Source organism: Astyanax mexicanus, chromosome 4 (assembly GCF_023375975.1).
Source record: "Astyanax mexicanus isolate ESR-SI-001 chromosome 4, AstMex3_surface, whole genome shotgun sequence".
Lineage (NCBI taxonomy): Eukaryota > Metazoa > Chordata > Actinopteri > Characiformes > Acestrorhamphidae > Astyanax > Astyanax mexicanus.
The window spans coordinates 22310723-22330359 of NC_064411.1; the positions used below are offsets into that span (position 1 = coordinate 22310723).

Here is a 19637-nt window from a genome sequence, read left to right on the forward strand (position 1 = left end):
CGACCATACACTCACTGAGCATCTTTTTAGCTCTGCTGATCATAAAGGACACTCTGTATTCCTGTATCTGTTTCTCTGTGTACTTTATTATTAAGTTTGCTTGGAAAAGTCAACTTACTGTTCTTCGTAATCTTCTTCTTATTATTATCTTATTCTGCGCTCAAAATTGAATCACTATCTCCTCCTACAGCTTGTGACGTAGAAATACTAAATTTACCAGTATCGTAGGACCTATACCCGATTAGGTTGCTTGTGCTTTTTAAGCGATATATCGTACGTTTTTCGTAAAAACTTCGTAAACGTGCACTTTTTTTCCCCATAGGAAATGAATAGGGGACAACTTTGAACATCCACATAGGTCACAATTTTTGAGATATGAAGACAAAAATCGGACGTTCTTTACGGAAATTTCGACGATTTGACGTTTACGTACAATTGTCGTACGAAGTTTCCCCATAGGAATGAATGGGGGGCCTTTCTCTCCCCTGCTCTTCCAGTACTGTGTGTGTTTGGAGGAGCTGCTGTATGGAGCAGATACTGATCAAAAGTTTGGACACCCCGGCACCCCAGCCAGGGCTTAGCAACCAGTTAGCAACACCTTAGCAACCACCTGGAAAACATTAGCAACTGCATGGCAACCACTTTAGAAATGATAGCAACTGCCTAGCAATCAAATAGCAACAGTTTAGCAACCACCTGAAAAATGTTAGCAACTGCCTAGCAACCACTGAGCAATCATATGGAGTTTGTTAGCAACTGAATAGCAACCATGTGGAATATGTTAGCAACTGCCTAGCAACCACAATAGAAATGATAGCAACTGCCTATCAACCGATAGCAACAGCTTAGCAACCACCTGGAAAACGTTAGCAACTAACTACCAAGCAACCACTTAGCAACCACTTTAGAAATGATAGCAACCGCCTAGCAACCAGTTAGTAATCAAAAGTTTTTAGATTTCAGCATTTAATCAAAAGTTTTTAGATTTCAGCATTTAACCAAACGTTTTTGGATTTAAGCATTTAACCAAAGGTTTTTAGATTTTAGCATTTCATCTAAAGTTTTAGCATTTAACCAAACATTTTTAGAGTTAAGTGTTAAAATCCTCCACATGTGTCTAGGAAGAAAAATATGGAGAACATAACACATGGCTATCCTAAATCAAAGAGCCAACAGAGTTTAAGTAAGAAAGAGGAGAACAAGCAGTAAATAGCGGTACAAAAATCTGATTTAATTTTAGCTTCCCACCACTCATTTGCACATACAACAAACCATGGCAGTATTTACATTATTTACATATGCTGTATAAAACAATAAAGAAAGTACCACTCTGGGAAATGTAAACTATGGACGGTGCTACAGAAAAGAACACAACAAAACATAACCATATTAAACTACCTAAAGCCAAATTAAGTACAAAAAGAATATAAAGAAAAGATACTCCCTAACTAATAACCTAAATACAAGGGGTAGCACCCGCCCTCTTACCTAGGGACCGATACAAACAACTCCTACATGATGTAAAAATGTACAGGTGCACCTATTTTACCTGTTAGCATACCCAAGGTGGTACAGCCAAACCAGTGAGTTGTCTTTTAGCCAAAAAGAGGGATTAAGTTAACCACATCAGAGAAGTAATACAATAAAATTAGGCTACAAGTGCGCATTGGCCTTAAAGCATACCCCATGGTTCTCTCTCTCTGTCGGCCATCTTGGTTCAGGTCCTTTTGTAGTCTCCACCCACAACTCTCTCCCATGGCTCACCTAAGAGAGAGAGAGCGAGAGATAGAGAGAGAGAGATACTGCACGTAAGCATTTAACCAAAAGTTTTTGGTTTTCAGCATTTACCCAAAAGTTTTAGAATTTTACCATTTAACCAAAAGTTTTTGGACTACTTCTCAGCCAAAGTATTTGTATTCCACAATTTAGCCAAGGTTTTGGGCTTTAGAATTCAACCAAATTTGCTCCATTGCTTCATCAGTAAAAAATATTTTAATTCCAATTTAGTCAAATAAACATTTTTACTGATTATAATTTAGCATAAAGGGGATTGGACAAAGAACAGATAAAGGTAATATATAAGATGTAAACAATATAGGTAAGATTGTGATATCAAGACTTACATATTCTTATGTATTCTTAAGTATTATAAAAATGAAATAGAAATTATGAATTTCAAGATAAAGCGCCACCTACTGTACCCACCCAGAGAGCATAGACAACTGTACTTTTAAATACTGTGCATAGTATTCTCTCAGTTCTCTGTGTAGCCATGTGTTGGGGTTGTTGCTTTGTCTTGAGCCACATAGGTTAGGAGATGATAAGGAGATTCTGAGACTTCTGGTGGACTTTGGTAGTTCACTGGTGCTTGGCAGGGTTCTCCGTGCAGTCTCTCGACTGTCCATTGTGGCTGTTGGGGTGTTGTTGTCCCTCAAACAGAAGTACAGACAAAAAAATGGTTCATTTGTGATTAAAAGTAATTCCATAAATGTTGTTCTAAGACACTATAGGGTGGGCTTTAATTCATATTAGACCCCCCCCCCCATATCAAACCCACTCCAACGCCCTTGATAGCAACAACCGCGACGTCCACCACTTGCCAGCCTTTCCCAGTTTGGTGATACATTTCACTCGGATGGGGGACTCCTTTTTGTAGGGCATCGTCGGCCGTGAAAACATTCTGTGTAAAGAAAAGAGCACAAACATACAAAATAACATGTTTATACTGTTTAATTCATTATGTTTCACTTAATTTATTGTATTACCCATGATTTAACGGTTCATATTCAAATATTTTATTAAACTATATATTATTAAACTGTTTTTGGACTAAGTGGGGCTATTTTGCTGTTATTGTTCTGTTGTGTAACGCTTAGCACTGATTAAATATTACATAATAAAAAATAATATGAAAATAATTAAAATAGATATTTTTTTTTACTTAGCAGCACTTGTGTCCCCATTTTAAAGTGTCTGGGTGGAAACAACACCACGCATCTCTACCAAGCAATTAAAAAAGATATATTTTTATCTATTTTCATATTATTTAAATAGTACCAAGCGTTACATATACAGAACAATAACAGCACAATAGCCCCACAAAACCCAAAACAGTTTAATATTATGGTTTATACTCCCAACCAATCAACAAATAAAATATTTGCATATGAACAGTTGAATCATGGGTAATACAATAAATTAGGTGAAACATAACAAATATTTTATATTTAGTCCGTTGTGCTCTTTTGTTTGCACAGAATGTTTTCACAGTCGACGACTCTCTACTAAAAGGAGTCTCCCATCCGGGTGAAATGCATCACCAAACTCCTGGTGCCCCGGGCAGAGGACCAACAGTTGGTGGACGGTGCGGTTTTTGGGATGTCAATCAGACACATTCCTAAGTGATTACTTATTGGATAGAAAATGCTGTGTGGTAATCTGAAATTCTGTGCTGAGTATTTGTTTATAAACAGTCTGACACTCTTCTGAGGTAGAAATCAGACAAAGAATAAATCTGCTCTGGGAAGTCATTGATTCTGACCCACCTGAAGATGAAGGCAGGGGAGAAAAAATAAAAAAATTCCCGCACCGACCGCGCCGTCTGCGTCCTTAATAAAAACTTTTAAGAACCAGGGAATGGCGAATAGTTTTATACAGTGCATGTGATAATGTGGTTTACAAATCAGACATTAAAGATAATGAACGTCTAGCATAAACTATTATTTATATCGTCTCATTGCTGTGTGCATCTGTAACAAAACATTTATAGGAACTATTAAAATAAAGAAATAGATTTGTGAGCCTGTACATACATAAGTGTAAATCATCCAATACAGTGTTGGACGAAGTTTATATCACACTATCGTTTGTTTTGTTACAAACAGTATAAAAGCTACTGCCTGTGGCTAAATGGTGGAATGCCAATACTTTTGTCTGATTGAGCTGTGTTCTAAAACTTTTGGTTAAATGCTAATATCCAAATACTTTTGAATAAATGCTGGTGCAGCACAGATATGCCTCTTTATGGTTTAGTATATCTTCAGCCCAGCAGTGTAAACTCTTAAAAGCAGAAACTGTTATGATCATAAACCACAAGCACATGTCTTTCTGAAAAATGCCAATTATAAAAAAATACTTTCATAGGGTTTAAAAGGGCTGATAAAAACCTTTAGAAAAACACTGCAAAACACCACAAAACCAGCAGAAAAATATAAAAACCATAGAATATTTGTTTTAGCAGGAAAGGATAGTAAGCTTAATTGAATGTGTTTAAATTCAAAAGACAGGTATAAAAACAATTAAACACATTTTATTTTGAATTAGTTTAAACACAACACACACAATCAAAAATCTAAAGCACAAACACATACAACCTCACCCCCCCTCCCCCCCAAAAAAACCCTAACAGAACATGCTAAGAAATATTACAATCTGAACACAAAAACTTGTCAAATTACCACATTATGGTTCATTAAAAAGTGGGCTTTCAATGTTTAAAATGACCTCCCCTTCCCTCAGAACAGTTACTTTTAACGTCACCACTCCACACAGTGGCGGGAACGCTGAACTCCTCCATGGTGTCACTGAGGAGAACAGTCTCATCGCCTTTTGTGGAGATTCCCACGATCTCCATCTCCACTGTGATCTTCAGTGACTCTGGTTCCTGTAACACAGAACATGGTGATAGGAGTAAGTTTTAACAGTCTACATTCTTTTCTGGTACAACAGCACAACAATAAAGTGTTAAACTACGGCACTGTAGTTATTAGTAGTGATGGGTCAGACTCTTAGCCGGCTCTTTCAAATAAACGACATGCGCTGACTCCAGAGAGTGAGACAATATATATATATATATATAAATATAAATGTATAGATTAAAGTTTTACGATGATACATATAAACCACAGTAGAAGACAGCATAAAAATATACATTAAGGAAGAAAACTAATGATAGAAATAGAGAAATACTAACAAGAGGCAACAGTGAAAGCTCCTCATAAACTCTTACAGTTTTTAGGCATTTCTTATTCTTAGCAATCTCTAAAGGATTTCAAAAGTGGAATAAAGTCCAGTAAGAAGATATCAAATCAAGTATTTACAATGATGACCGGACTCAGCCCAGTGTCTTTTTGAACGTAGGACCAGGTCTGGGCCTTATTCGGTTTCTGACTGTGCTGGAAGCTATTGCTCCGTTCTTTGGAGAAGGGATTTAATCCAGCAGATTTACGCCAGCAGGTTCAGGTCAGTGGCATTCTGCTCATTCGTTGATACTTGCTTTTGTTTTCTTAGCGATTGTTATACTGGAGAAAAAGTTAAACAGCACAAATATGTTCTCTATACAAAACCTAGAATGTATTTTGTTTGATTACTGTGGAATGTTTATCTTCTCAATGATCTGAATTTAAATTAGCTCAGTTTATTTCAGGCCAGGCTCAAAAATTGAGCTTAATCAGTTATTAATTTAATCCCTGAAAATATTATATTTCCAAAGATTACTGCACATGTTTATCTCTGTAAAACCCTGGAGGAGTTCTTTCAATCTATTAGTGTTCCAACACTACAAAGCTGTACAGCTCAGTACATCACAGTCAAATTAGCTCAATTAGGCCAAAGGGTCTGAAACTGAGCTCAATCAGTCATTATGTTACTCCCTGACAAAACTTTTATTTCCAATCATAACTGCAGTTGTAATGCCTGATGTGTGTTCCTAATTATACATAAAACTCAATTAAATTTCACATAGTTACTATGGTATAAGAAAGGCTGGGCACCCCTGATATTTTTTAAGATTTTACTTTATAAATGATTGGTTGTATAGATAAGTTTCAGTTAAATACATTATATTCATATATGTTTTTGGCCTATAGAAGTAGTGACATAAGAAATATTCAGTGTATGTAAATATATAGCTAAATAAATAAGTAGTAAGTACAGCTGAGATAGCTTTAGGAATTTTGTTAATGAGCTTTTGGGGAGAAAGTCAGGTTTGATGGGGAGAGTGAAGGAAATGCACCTTGTGCTGTGTACAGTTTACAGTGTGAGCTGTTCCACCAAACAGACACTAGAGTGTAGTATGGGAGCATCAGGATCCAGTGTTGCAGCTCCTTCCCAGTGTGAAGCCCCGCCCTTCAACCTGAACTAAAATGATGTCCCTGCATGTAGCACCCTCTACTGCTCTGATAGGGTATTTACTTTTAGCATTTTTCATGACTTTATACAATTATCACTTTACAGGCCAATGTTATATAATACTATATACCTATGTGTTTTTAATTTGTTTTCCTAAGTGCAATGCTTTAGAAAATGCATTTTTAATGTATTTTATTTAAATATTACTTTTAGTTTGAATACTGTAGTGAATAATAATTAAGATACAATAATTTCAGTGTATGGTGTCTAATACATTTTGTCCAAAGTAAATCCAGTATGAGAGGTGCCACTTTTTATGGGTAAAAGATGTTTTTCTTTAGTCCCGTCATCTTTATTTTTGTCAGTGGTGTGCAGTGAGGCCCTTCTAACCCTTCAGGGGTGACAATCGGTGCATGTACACTGTTTCACAGTGGCTGTGAAAAAACTCACTCAGAGCTGGAGGAAGAAACACTGTAAGGAACCAGGATTCAAATATAAAAGGACTAACATTTTAATATTATTCATTTGTGTGAAACCAAAGTAATTATTATGTTGTATTTTTGTATGTTTAATTATTGTATTTAAGTATAAAGAAAGTTACTTTAGATACCAGTTTTTGTGAAACTAGGAATGTTGCATATGAAATGTTATTTATATTTATTACATTGTTACTTTGTGATGCAAATCTTTATTATGTTACACATTTTCAGGATGTTTTTGGAACATTATATGTGAAAAGTTATAGTTTATCCTTTCAGGAATACTTTAAAAAATATCGCTGAATAATAATACAGATTTTTCTGATAACTGCCCACTAGATGGAGACTGCTGTGTTGTTTTGTGTTCATATGAAGACACACCTGAAAACATTCTAAAATCTGACTAAACGATCTAAAAACCAGTCTAACCAGTTAATGTGATACACACCTCAGAAAGACCTTCAGTTTATGAAGAGACGCTGCGTTACGAAACAGACGACTGATTTTACTGCAGAATCCAGAAATATAAAGGTAGGATTAATATTTTGATTAACTTTAAATGATCTCATTCTTATAAAAATATATTCCTTCTTACACAGTGAGTTTGATCTTGCAGTCTTGTTGAAGTTTGTAGGTTGAATTTTACTATGTTGTAAAAGAATCCCTGTGTGAAACAATAATGCCTCTGTTTTGGAGGAAGCTGATGTTTAGCTTTTTATTAGTCAGATTTTTATTAATCTCATTATTTCCATTAAACCTTAAAAGAAGGAAGTGGTTTGTGGGTTTATGTGGAAATCCTTTATTGTTTCTTTGTTTGGTTGAAACAGTTCAGTGTCTGAAATTTAAATAGTCAAATACAATCATGGCTAAAAGTGTTGGCACCCCTGAAAGGATTTCTTTTGAGAGTATTATAAATAGACACACACAAAAAAACAGAAAAACACAATGTAAAATATATATAACATTTCAAACAAAATTCCAAAATCAGACCAAACTAAATTATTGGTCCCTTTAAAATAATATTTGTGTTGCACCCGTTTTGAAAAAAAAAAAGAAACACTGAAATCAGTTGTTTCCTGTAACCATTAAGGAGCTTCTTCCACCTCTCAGCTGGAACTCTGGACTCTTCTTCTGTAATCTGCTCCAGATCTCTCGTATCTGAAGGGTTTCTTCTCCCAACAGCAGTTTTAAGATCAGGTTTAAGATCTCTTCACCGGAGTTCAGTATGATTTGGGTCTGGACTCAATGCTGGAAACTTCAGAACTCTCCAGCTCTTTGTTTTGATCCGTCTCTGGGTGCTTTTTGAAGTATTTTTGGGGTCATTGTCCCCTGTTTTCTGGGGGTTTATATGATATGTGGATTATGGCTGTAGTTCAGTGGAGTCTTTAGTGATTGATCTCAGAAAACTGGAATGCAGCTCAATGCTAGTGATTAACCGGATCAGCAGTGAAGGTTGGAGGGTGGAAGCTGTTTTCAGAGCTGATGCTTGATAACAGATGGACGGCACTGTGCTGGTTAGATTATTATATTTTATATATTTATATATATGAATATTATTAGTAGGTTCTGGGGTTTGATATGTGTAATGTATGGGGGATTTTAGGTTTACCTGAGGCTGAATAGTGTAATAAGGTCTCTGGGTGTAAGATGGATCATGAAGTGGGGAGGATCTAAAAATTGGGTGCAACACAAACAATTTATTTACACAACATGGAAAGTCAAACTAAAAAATGGTAAAAAATGAAAAGAAAAGGATGGTGTAGGTTATTTGCATGCACACACTTTACACACCGGACTCAGACTCACTTTGGAGAAAATGTAAACACTGTAAACCCGGATAAGTTGATTGAACTTCAAGAGTTTGAGGCAAGTGATTGCCTACATTTTTTAAGTAATGCACACTACAGAAAATCTATTCATTTAGGTAAGTTCAATCTAAATGCCTGTAAGTAACCTTTTGAGTTAAAATCTAAAATAGTTATATTTAAAATATGCTGTAGTGTAAACTGTTCTACCCGTTTTTTTAAACTCAACTTTTTAAGTATTTATTTTTTTTTTACTTTTTTACTTACATTTGATGTGAAAGCTTAAAAAAACATATCATGATCAACAAAGAAAATGTATTTTTCCTCCTTTTATTTAAAATATTTAAAATTAGAAACAAGACAGTACTTTCAAGGATCCTACAACCAAGTCTTAAATCTGGCCAATTAAAAAAAGTTAGCAAGTAAGTAAGAAATGTTGTTCAGAAAATGGAAAAATGACCAAAATTATTTTTTTCAACTTAATACATTCTCAACATGTTCTGTGGTAGCAATTATTGAATTAAACAAACAAAAAATAACATTAATCTAGGTATTTTGCAAAATACAGTACATGCCATTTTTGGTAAAAACACACATTTAAAAATACAAACCACAAAGTGTAACAGCAGAACATTAACACTGTTAACTAGTTAGTCTAGTTTGGATACTATCATGCTCAGAGTTATTCTCAAAAGCTGATTACACAATGATATAACACAAAAATCCACAAAAAATACATTGCATTTTCTAACTTAAGATAAGCCTCAACTGCAAAAAAGAAAAACGTCTCTTGAACATGGAAATCTTCTTACAAATTCCTAAATGTAAAAAGAGCTGAAGGCAGAAAATGGTGTCTTGGTTAATGGAGTCAACTGTAGGATGTCTGTAGATCTTCTCAGAAGAACAGAAAATAATAAAATAATAAAAATAAAATACAGAAAAAAACAAATCATGTTGTTTGAAAGTAAAAGATTTTCTAGCACCTTCCACAGAACAAGCCCAATGAGAATCTGCAGGGGCGTGGTCTGAACTAAAAAGCAATAAAAAGTTTCTTCAACTTAAAAATACTAATGTTCTCAGTGATTCTCTCAAAATAGGAGACCAAACTAAAAGTGTTTAAGTAAAGCAAAGAAAAAGTTTTTTAAAGTAATCTTTATTCAAACTGTTCACACAGAAATAAATGATGGGTTATCATGGTAAGAACAGCCACATATAAAGCAGAAGCCCCGCCCCCCAAAGACTCCATTCTTTCTGGCAGGGTAAATTATAACAACAAACCCACAGTTCTGTATTACTGTTTAAACTAGGTTACTTCAAACAGCCGTTACCCATAAGTATTATTATATTACTGATCATGTTCTATAATTTATACATGTCCATTTTGTTCTGTTCTTCAGGTTCCCCTGAGAAAAGTGAGCCCCTTTCCCTCCCAATCGGTGGAACCTCCCGGTGGGTTAAAACAACCCCTGAACTGGAGCGATTTGGGTCCCCAGCTTTATTAAATACAGGAACAGGAGGTCTGTACACACACTCACCCTCACACTCACACAACTACTCTCACACTCACAACTACACTCACCCTCACTCTCACAACTACACTCACACTCACAACTACACTCACACTCACTCTCACAACTACACTCACACTCACAACTACACTCACACCACTACACTCACTCTCACAACTACACTCACACTCACAACTACACTCACACCACTACACTCACCCTCACAACTACACTCACTCTCACAACTACACTCACACTCACAACTACACTCACACCACTACACTCACCCTCACAACTACACTCACACTCACAACTACACTCACAACTACACTCACACTCACAACTATACTCACAACTATACTCACAACTACACTCACTCTCACAACTATACTCACAACTACACTCTCACAACTACACTCACACTCACAACTATACTCACAACTATACTCACAACTACACTCACAACTACACTCACACATCTACACTCACACTCACAACTACACTCACAACTACACTCACAACTACACTCACACTCACAACTACACTCACACTCACAACTACACTCACAACTACACTCACACTCACAACTACACTCACACTCACAACTACACTCACAACTACACTCACACTCACAACTACACTCACAACTACACTCACACTCACAACTACACTCACACTCACGACTACACTCTCACAACTACACTCACAACTACACTCACACTCACAACTACACTCACACTCACAACTACTTGGGTCCCCAGCTTTATTAAATACAGGAACAGGAGGTCTGTACACACACTCACCCTCACACTCACACAACTACTCTCACACTCACAACTACACTCACCCTCACTCTCACAACTACACTCACACTCACAACTACACTCACACTCACTCTCACAACTACACTCACACTCACAACTACACTCACACCACTACACTCACCCTCACAACTACACTCACACTCACAACTACACTCACAACTACACTCACACTCACAACTATACTCACAACTATACTCACAACTACACTCACTCTCACAACTATACTCACAACTACACTCTCACAACTACACTCACACTCACAACTATACTCACAACTATACTCACAACTACACTCACAACTACACTCACACATCTACACTCACACTCACAACTACACTCACAACTACACTCACAACTACACTCACAACTACACTCACACTCACAACTACACTCACACTCACACTCACAACTACACTCACAACTACACTCACACTCACAACTACACTCACACTCACAACTACACTCACAACTACACTCACACTCACAACTACACTCACAACTACACTCACACTCACAACTACACTCACACTCACGACTACACTCTCACAACTACACTCACAACTACACTCACACTCACAACTACACTCACACTCACAACTACACTCACACTCACAACTACACTCACACAACTACACTCACAACTACACTCACACTCACAACTACACTCACACTCACACCACTACACTCACACTCACAACTACACTCACACCACTACACACACACTCACACTCACAACTACACTCACACTCACAACTACACTCACAACTACACTCACACTCTCCCTCACTCTCACAACCACACTCACAACTACACTCACACTCACAACTACACTCACAACTACACTCACAGTCACAACTACACTCACAGTCACAACTACACTCACAACTACACTCACACTCACAACTACACTCTCACAACTACACTCACCCTCACACAACTACACTCACACAACTACTCACAACTACACTCACACCACTACACTCACAACTACACTCACACTCACAACTACACTCACACTTACACTCACAACTACACTCACACTCACAACTACACTCACACAACTGCACTCACAACTACACTCACACCACTACACTCACAACTACACACACTCACAACTACACTCACACCACTACACTCTCCCTCACACTCACAACTACACACACTCACAACTACACTCACCCCACTACACTCACCCTCACACTCACAACTACACTCACACCACTACACTCACACTGACACAACTACACTCACACCACTACACTCACAACTACACACACACTCACAACTACACTCACACCACCACACTCTCCCTCACACTCACAACTACACTCACAACTACACTCACAACTACACTCACACCACCACACTCTCCCTCACACTCACAACTACACACACTCACAACTACACGCTCACACCACTACTCTCTCCCTCACGCTCACAACTACACACACTCACAACTACACTCACAACTACACTCACACAACTACACTCACTAATGACCCCAGCGTTATTAAAGACAGTTCAGTACACACACTCACACTCACACAACTACATTCACAGTTGACCTTTTTCTGATGTGAGTAAAATGTGCTCCAACAGGTTTTTTCTTTCTGAAGAAAAGAAAAATACAAACAGTTCCTCATTCTCAGCCCTGCTGACAGATAAAAAAAAGTACAGAAGAAAAAGAAAGTAAAATCCAGCTGGTGGGTGTAATAGAAAGGAGAATTCACACCCGTAAAAGAAGTGATTTCACTTTATTAAAAGCCGTGTGCTGTATCTCTTCACAGTTCTGGTTTTAGCTTCATGTATCTGAGCAGTAGATAGATCCGTGGACGTGAGGGCCAGTAGAGTTAGGATCCAGGCTCTTCTGTGCAGTGTACAGGTGATCCATCCATTATCCAGTAAGAGTTCTGCAGCTGTAAAAGCAGACAGTAGTAGATTCCACTTCTATGATGATAAATGGAAGTTTGAAATGTTGTTTACAGATATGGATCTGGAGCTAGAAGTAGCCTTTTCTCTCTCAGTGTTGATATATCAGAAGTAAGCATAATAAATACATAAATAACCCTAATTCTTCTAGGAAACTTAAATCACAGAGGGGAGAGCTCGTCAAGTGCATATAGAGTTAAATAAATCTCTACATCTCCAATGAACCATCTCCCTGCTATCCCTTATACTTAATTTATTCTGTATTACTGCACTACCTCATATCCACGGCTGCTTACTTTGACACTTTTGTATAGTTTTTGTATTTAGATATTCATGTATATATTCTTCTTTCAGCATTTTTTAAATTTATTTATATCTAATAAGTATTGTTAATATTTCAAATCTCAGTTTAGAACCTCTATAGTCTTATATTTCTTACTCTGCTTTCTTACTGTACCTCCCCTATTATTGCTGTTTGTTTCTACTGTGTTGTGTAACTGCTACCGGCTGCTAAATTTCCTTCGGGATCAATAAAAGTATCCATCCATCAGTTCAGAATTTGAGAAGATATAAAAGTCGTACTGCAGAAATGATCAGAGGGAAGATTCTGTAAATCAGAGTCTGTATATTTTATCAGGAGTCAGAAATCTGGATGTTCAGGGTTGACTTGAGTTTATTTACACAGAAATTTCTAAGAACAGCTGAGTAGATGAGAACCAGTCTGTCAGGTTCAGGAGGCTTGAAGTTTAGAATGTGACTGTTTCTGTTCCTTCTCTCAGTCTGATTAACTGTGGTATTTAGGTTGTGTTGAAGTACTCGAGTCTCGAGACCAAAAACGGGCGGTCTCGGTCTCGTCTCGGACTCGACCTTGTTTGGAATCTTGTCTCGGTCTCTGGGTGAGGTGGACTCGGAGACTGTGGACGAGACCAGCCGAGTGCAAGTCCTCTTTATGGGGGATGGGTGGGACATGTCTATATTAGATAATATTAGAAACAGGTGAATTTGTCCCCCCAAAAATGATATCGTTTCGCTCAGATCATCTGTACTATTAATGAGGAGACAGACCGGACCAATCACGGAGCCGGTTCAGGTATTAAGTCCCGCCTCTAGTAGAAACAGCCAATCAGCTTGCTGGTTTTGCGGCGTGTGCTGGTGGGGGAAGACCCGCCTCCTCGCTGTAAGATTTAGCAGCGGTATCGGGATGCAGCAGCTTCAGCTGATTTTAAATCAGATCTGGATACACGGAGATTTTTCTAAAAGAAAGGTAATGGTTAATGGCTAACCATGTAAACTGTGATGATATGTCTCTGATAGCTGGTTAAAAATACACCACTCTAAATCAGCACACAGATCAAAACCCACTGTGATTAATAAACTGCAGCTGTGTTAGTGAGTTAGCTTAACTTTGGAATTACCTAGATTGGGAGTCAAGATTAAAGAAAAAAAAACTATATATGAAATGTTCAACTTGCCCTGTACCTGATCAGCTAATCACTGTTTCATTTTCAAACTGTGAAATTTATTAATTTAGGATTACAGAACTTACTGTAAGCTATAATGAATGAAAATTAATTTAGTTCTAGTTATCTATGGAGCCTAAATTAATCATGTATATACAGCAGTGTATTAGACACATCATACCACCCCTTACTTTATTAAATGCATATAAAGCAGAGGAAGCTGTAGAATATGCAGAACAGTGTTAATATGCAGTAGAATATGTAAGAACAGGGTTAAGAAACACTGATCTAACCTGACTTCTGTTCATTGTAGTTCACAGCAAGACCACATGTAAACGTAAAGTTACATTCTTTATACATAAAAGGACAAAATCTTAAGAAGAACTCTCAGTAGAAAAATAGTAAAAGCGCAGGACCCAACGTTTTTTTTTTTTTGTGAGTGGAGAAAATGTAACCAAATCTGTTATATTATTTTAAATATTAGGTGCTAACTGACCCTTTTTTTCATATGTATATAATTCAGACATTGCATGCATATTTTTTTCTAACAACAGTAACTGTAACATGCAGTAACATGTTTAGGTTGTAAAATCACCTTTACTTGGATGTTAACTAATTATAAACAAAATACAGAAAATTATTTGTGATTAAAAGTAATTTCCACAAATGTTGTTCTAGAAAACTATAGGGTGGGCTTGGGTTTATATTGGCAAATGTGTCTCCCCCAATGTCAAGCCCGCTCCTACGCCCTTGATTATACTTAAATAATCTCTCTATTCTGATTCAGTAACATTATAATATCATTAATAATAATAGAACAGTGTGTATATTTATAATGTTGTGTAATGCAGTAATATTACTAATAATAATTAAATTATAATCATTATAATAACAGTAAATGTCTCTGTAATCTGTAGAATAATGTGTAATGAGGGTAAATCACACTGTTATGTATCGTTCTCTGTTTGATTTGTTTTGTTAGTTTATCAGGTATTGTTTAATGCAGTTCTGATGATAATGTCATTATTGTAAGAATAAAGGTTTTATTGTAACGGCTGATCTGTTCTCAGGGGTCGGTGTCGGCAGTGTTCAGCTGTGTGTGAATGAAGAAGAGTAAATGATGGATCTTCAGAACTCCAGCAGTGGAGGAGGACCTCCTGTCCTAAAGTGAGTAAATTAAGTGATGGGTTTAATATGTAAAGTAGTTTTGTATTGTAATGGTTTCAGCTCTAATCCTGGAGCTGTGATCTGCATATTTTACAGTTTTAAAATATTGAGAACAGAGTTTCTCCTGGACCAGAGTCAGAACCCTGTGCTGTATTTAAACACAGAGAAACGCTTAACAAACCAGCCAGTTATTCTTATAGTAGAATGTGTTTCTAATCTGTATTTAAAGTACATATCTGCCTTTAATATCTAATTGTTAATATTAATAATATGTTTCCTTCTGGCACAGGAACAGTATTAGGTGGTTCCTGTAGTGATTTTATGCTGTTGCTAGGTGGTTGCTATGGTATGGGGTGGTTGCACATTTATGTTCAAAAATATGGTCCATATATTTTAACATAAATGTGACTATTTGCTCAAAATCTGGATCGGATTAATCTGTAGTGAAAGTGAACTTTGGACCAGATCCATTGTGAGGATCCGTCTCGGATTTTACCACACGCTGTCTGGGTTTACATTAGCATTAGAAATGAGGAAATCCTGAAGTGCTGCATTTATATAGATCAGATGGAAGTGATTGGGTTTGATATTAAAGCTGTGGAATGAAGCTTCTCACAGAAAGACTTGTTCTATTCTGTTCTGATCTGTATCTCTGTTAGAGTTCAGTATAAAAAATATACCTTTTAATTTATAATACAGTGTAATTGTGTAGCTCTTACCAATACATGTTATTAACTAGATACAGATCTATAAAATACATATAGTAAATATGATCTAATCAGGTGATGACATTGTGACATCATAACAAACACACAAATATATTCAACAGTATTGTTAAAGAAATTAAAATATGTATATTTATTAGACGAGCGTTTTTCAGTTTGGGGCAGCTGACAGAAAGCTTCGGGACGCTTCTGGGACGGTTATGAAGAAGTTAGTCTGGAACCTGTGAATAAGTTTTAGTAAAGGAACACATTACTCCACACTTTACTCTCATCATGGATCATCATGAAGATCTGTTTACAGGGAGAAGAGAGCAGCATCTCCAGCCCCCAGTGGAGTGTCTATGAAGAGTGATTGGTCCATGTGGATTCCTCCAGAGTTCAGCAGTGGAGGAGGAAGCTCTGGGTCTCGGTACATCACTGCACTAAACTACTGTTCTGTTCTGAGAGTGAAGCTCTTCAGTTCCTGATCTTTATTAAAGATGTGCTGTGTGTTGGAGTTTCACTGTGTAAATGCTGGAGTTTCACTGTGTTTAATGTTAACAGAACTGAAACCCAGAGAGGAGCTTCTCCAGAACCCAGCTGTGTTTCTATGAAGAGTGACTGGTCCATCATTATTCCTCCTGATTTCAGCAGTGAAGATATGAGATCTGAGTGAGTGAAACAACAAAACCCTTTCACTGATTTTTTACTATAATCTACCTTTTTAAAGCATAACACACACACACACTGAGGTCAGTGTGAGATTCTCTGTATCTAATGATCAGTGTACACAGCTGAGTGTGATGGGAAGCGGGGTTTAGAACAATGAGAGTAAATTACAATATCAGCTACAGGTTGGAGAATTACACATATATCTATATCTAGGGGTGTACGATACTGATAAAAACAACATCTCAATAACTTCAATCAGAATTTTTTCAGAAAAAAGTATTATATTGTAATAAACTGCACTTAACAATATATTTAATATTTAATTCCTTGACACAAACAAAAAACATTACATTCATCAGTTCAAATATCGGACAGTGCACATGTGTGTAAACCATGTGACCTACCAGATATTTTAGAGTAAACAAATTCATCAGTGTGAAATTTGCAAAACAAAGTTATATTTATATTAGTGATATCAAATTAAAATGAAATGTATTAATTGCAACAATGATCTGTGATTTTATCTTTCTTCCTTCCTTTCTTTCTTTCTTTATGTATTTATTTTTAGTGGTGGTTATTCCCTTGGGAAGGGGACAACAATTGTTGTGTCTGGCAGACTAGATCTAGACTAGGAGCTAATGTCAGTATAAGTTAGAATATTTTAATGTGCTTTAATGGATGAAATAAGTGTATATAATCCATATTTTAACTTCAACAACCTGGAAAGAAGAAACCTGCCATCAGCTGAGTGTGTGTGTGTGTGTGTGTGAGAGTGTGTGTGCGTGAGTGTGTGTGTGTGTGTGTGTGTGAGTGTGTGTGTGTGTGTGTGTGAGAGAGAGCACGACAGAGAGAAAGATTTCAGCACAATGACGGTGTGTGAACAGTTTGGAGGAAAATGAAGCGTGAATGAAAGTGATTGGCTCGCACGACAGCACAAGTAACTACGAGCACACTCACGAGACAAACATGTACCAACGTGATGGACTTGTCACCTGCCAGTGTGAGCTCAGAGTTAGCCTATGCTAGCTAGCTCACTGCATGACCATTCTCAATGCACACATGCAGCAATCTATCCTAAAACATCACCTAGTGAACAAGTGGAATAAAGACGTTTTGATTGTTGTTTTTCCCCAGTAATTATCATACTCCATAATGTCAGCTCATACATCAACAACACAGTAATTAAGATATTATCATAGACAATATGCATCACACACCCCTAATCTATATATAGAGACAGTAGCGGGATATGTTAGTATTGTTACTCTGACCTGGAGCCGGTGGAAAACTCCTGAACGGGGCGGGGTTGTGACATGTTGGGTAATGTTAAAAGGCATGTTGGGATAATTAATTAATTAATTTACTTATTGTATGATAAATTAACATGACTGTGATCATTTATGAAATGCTAATGAATTAAAAATATTATTGATGGTAAACTAAAGCTTATATAAGCTCTGGATCGTTTCTCCTAACTTTGCAATAAATATTCTCCACTCAAAGCTTTATGACAGAGCACATTAGCGCCATCTGGTGGCGAAACCACCAGTGTTGTATGTATCTGGTGGATAAGAAACATTTTCCAACATATTAAAAACATGACATTTATTGGTTCTTTAATAGCAGGAAATAAAACTTCATCAATCTTTTGTTGTGCATGTATTTAACATCTCAGTTGCTGGGGTGAGTACATACATTCAGGATTGGGCAGAATGTGTTCTATAATACATAGAACAGTAATGTATTCAGAATAAATTAGAATACACTTTAGAACATATTTTGATAATTCACGCTGGAAAACCTTTTAGGTGTTTCCTTTCTAATTAAATTCACTTGTTGCTGATTGGCACTGTTTATAATTTAATTATATGTGATTATTCTTAATTGTAGAAAAAAATTAAGCATTTACTCAGTGGTTCAAAGCAACCGTTTTTTTACCCGTGCCTCAAAACGTTAGATAAAGGGTGACATAATTGCAAAAATCTTTATTTACCTTTATAAATCTTTATTATTAGAAAGTAAAGAAACCCTTTAGAAAAGTATTGGTTTAATGCAGGTTTATCTTTTACTTTAATCTTATTTTCTGATATTCTTTATTTTATTAATAATAACATATTTAGTTGAAACAAAAGCTTTTTAGATCAGAACATTTATTCATGTGGATTACAGTGTGGATTTTCTTGTTATCCACAGTAAGAAGAAAATAAACATTTGCACGGAAAAACTGGACCACATATTCAAGGTAACTCCTAAACCATATATTTGATGGGGTTATCCCTGATTTCTTTTACATTTCAGTTTAATTTCACTTTTAAAATTTCCTCCTTCGTAGAATACGGAGAGCCCTGACATTTAAACGAGGCATTAATTAATAAGTGCACAGAGAAGAGAACCTTATTAAAAACAATGTTTACATGCCATGCCACTAGTACCATCACGGTACTGATAATGACAAACACATATATATATGCCTCCTGCTACATCAGGAGGCAGGCTATGTGTAGTCTATATATATATATATATATATATATATATATATATATATATATATATATATAGACTACACATAGCCTGCCTCCTGGCGTAGCAGCCGGCACCCAGTGCATAGGGGAGGTGTGCTATTTAACAAAGGTAAATACTCATTTTTATCATATTTCAAAAGTCAATTTAACACTGAAGTTCTCCTTTAATACTGATGCTATGTGATGCTACGCAGTAACATGATGTTTAAATCCTTTTACAGACCAAAGCATCCATTACTCCTTTTCTCATCAGATCAGTGTCATCATCTCTCTCTGTACTGTAACAGCTTTACTGATTCTCTGATGTTTGTTTTTATTCAGAAGCTGCAGGAGAAGTTTTTCTCTCTAGTGAAGAACGAGCTGAACACATTCAAGAAGCTCCTGAGTTCAGATTACCCAGCATGCTCTGAGGGAGAGGTGGAGGATGATCAGAGAGAG

At 36.5% G+C, this 19637-nt stretch overlaps 2 protein-coding genes across 7 annotated transcripts in view; one reads left to right on the forward strand and one right to left on the reverse strand.

Annotated features, from left to right (window-relative positions):
- The window catches only part of LOC125801291 (zinc finger protein 239-like), a 327337-nt gene that overhangs the window by 98530 nt on the left and 209170 nt on the right, over window positions 1-19637 (forward strand). The window contains exon 2 of the mRNA XM_049477768.1: window positions 15205-15301. The gene's annotated coding sequence lies outside the window, so the exon portion shown is untranslated. The remainder of the gene's footprint in view (window positions 1-15204; window positions 15302-19637) is intronic.
- Window positions 1-19637, reverse strand: part of LOC125801117 (zinc finger protein 850-like) — a 527199-nt gene that overhangs the window by 36020 nt on the left and 471542 nt on the right. The window lies entirely within an intron of this gene.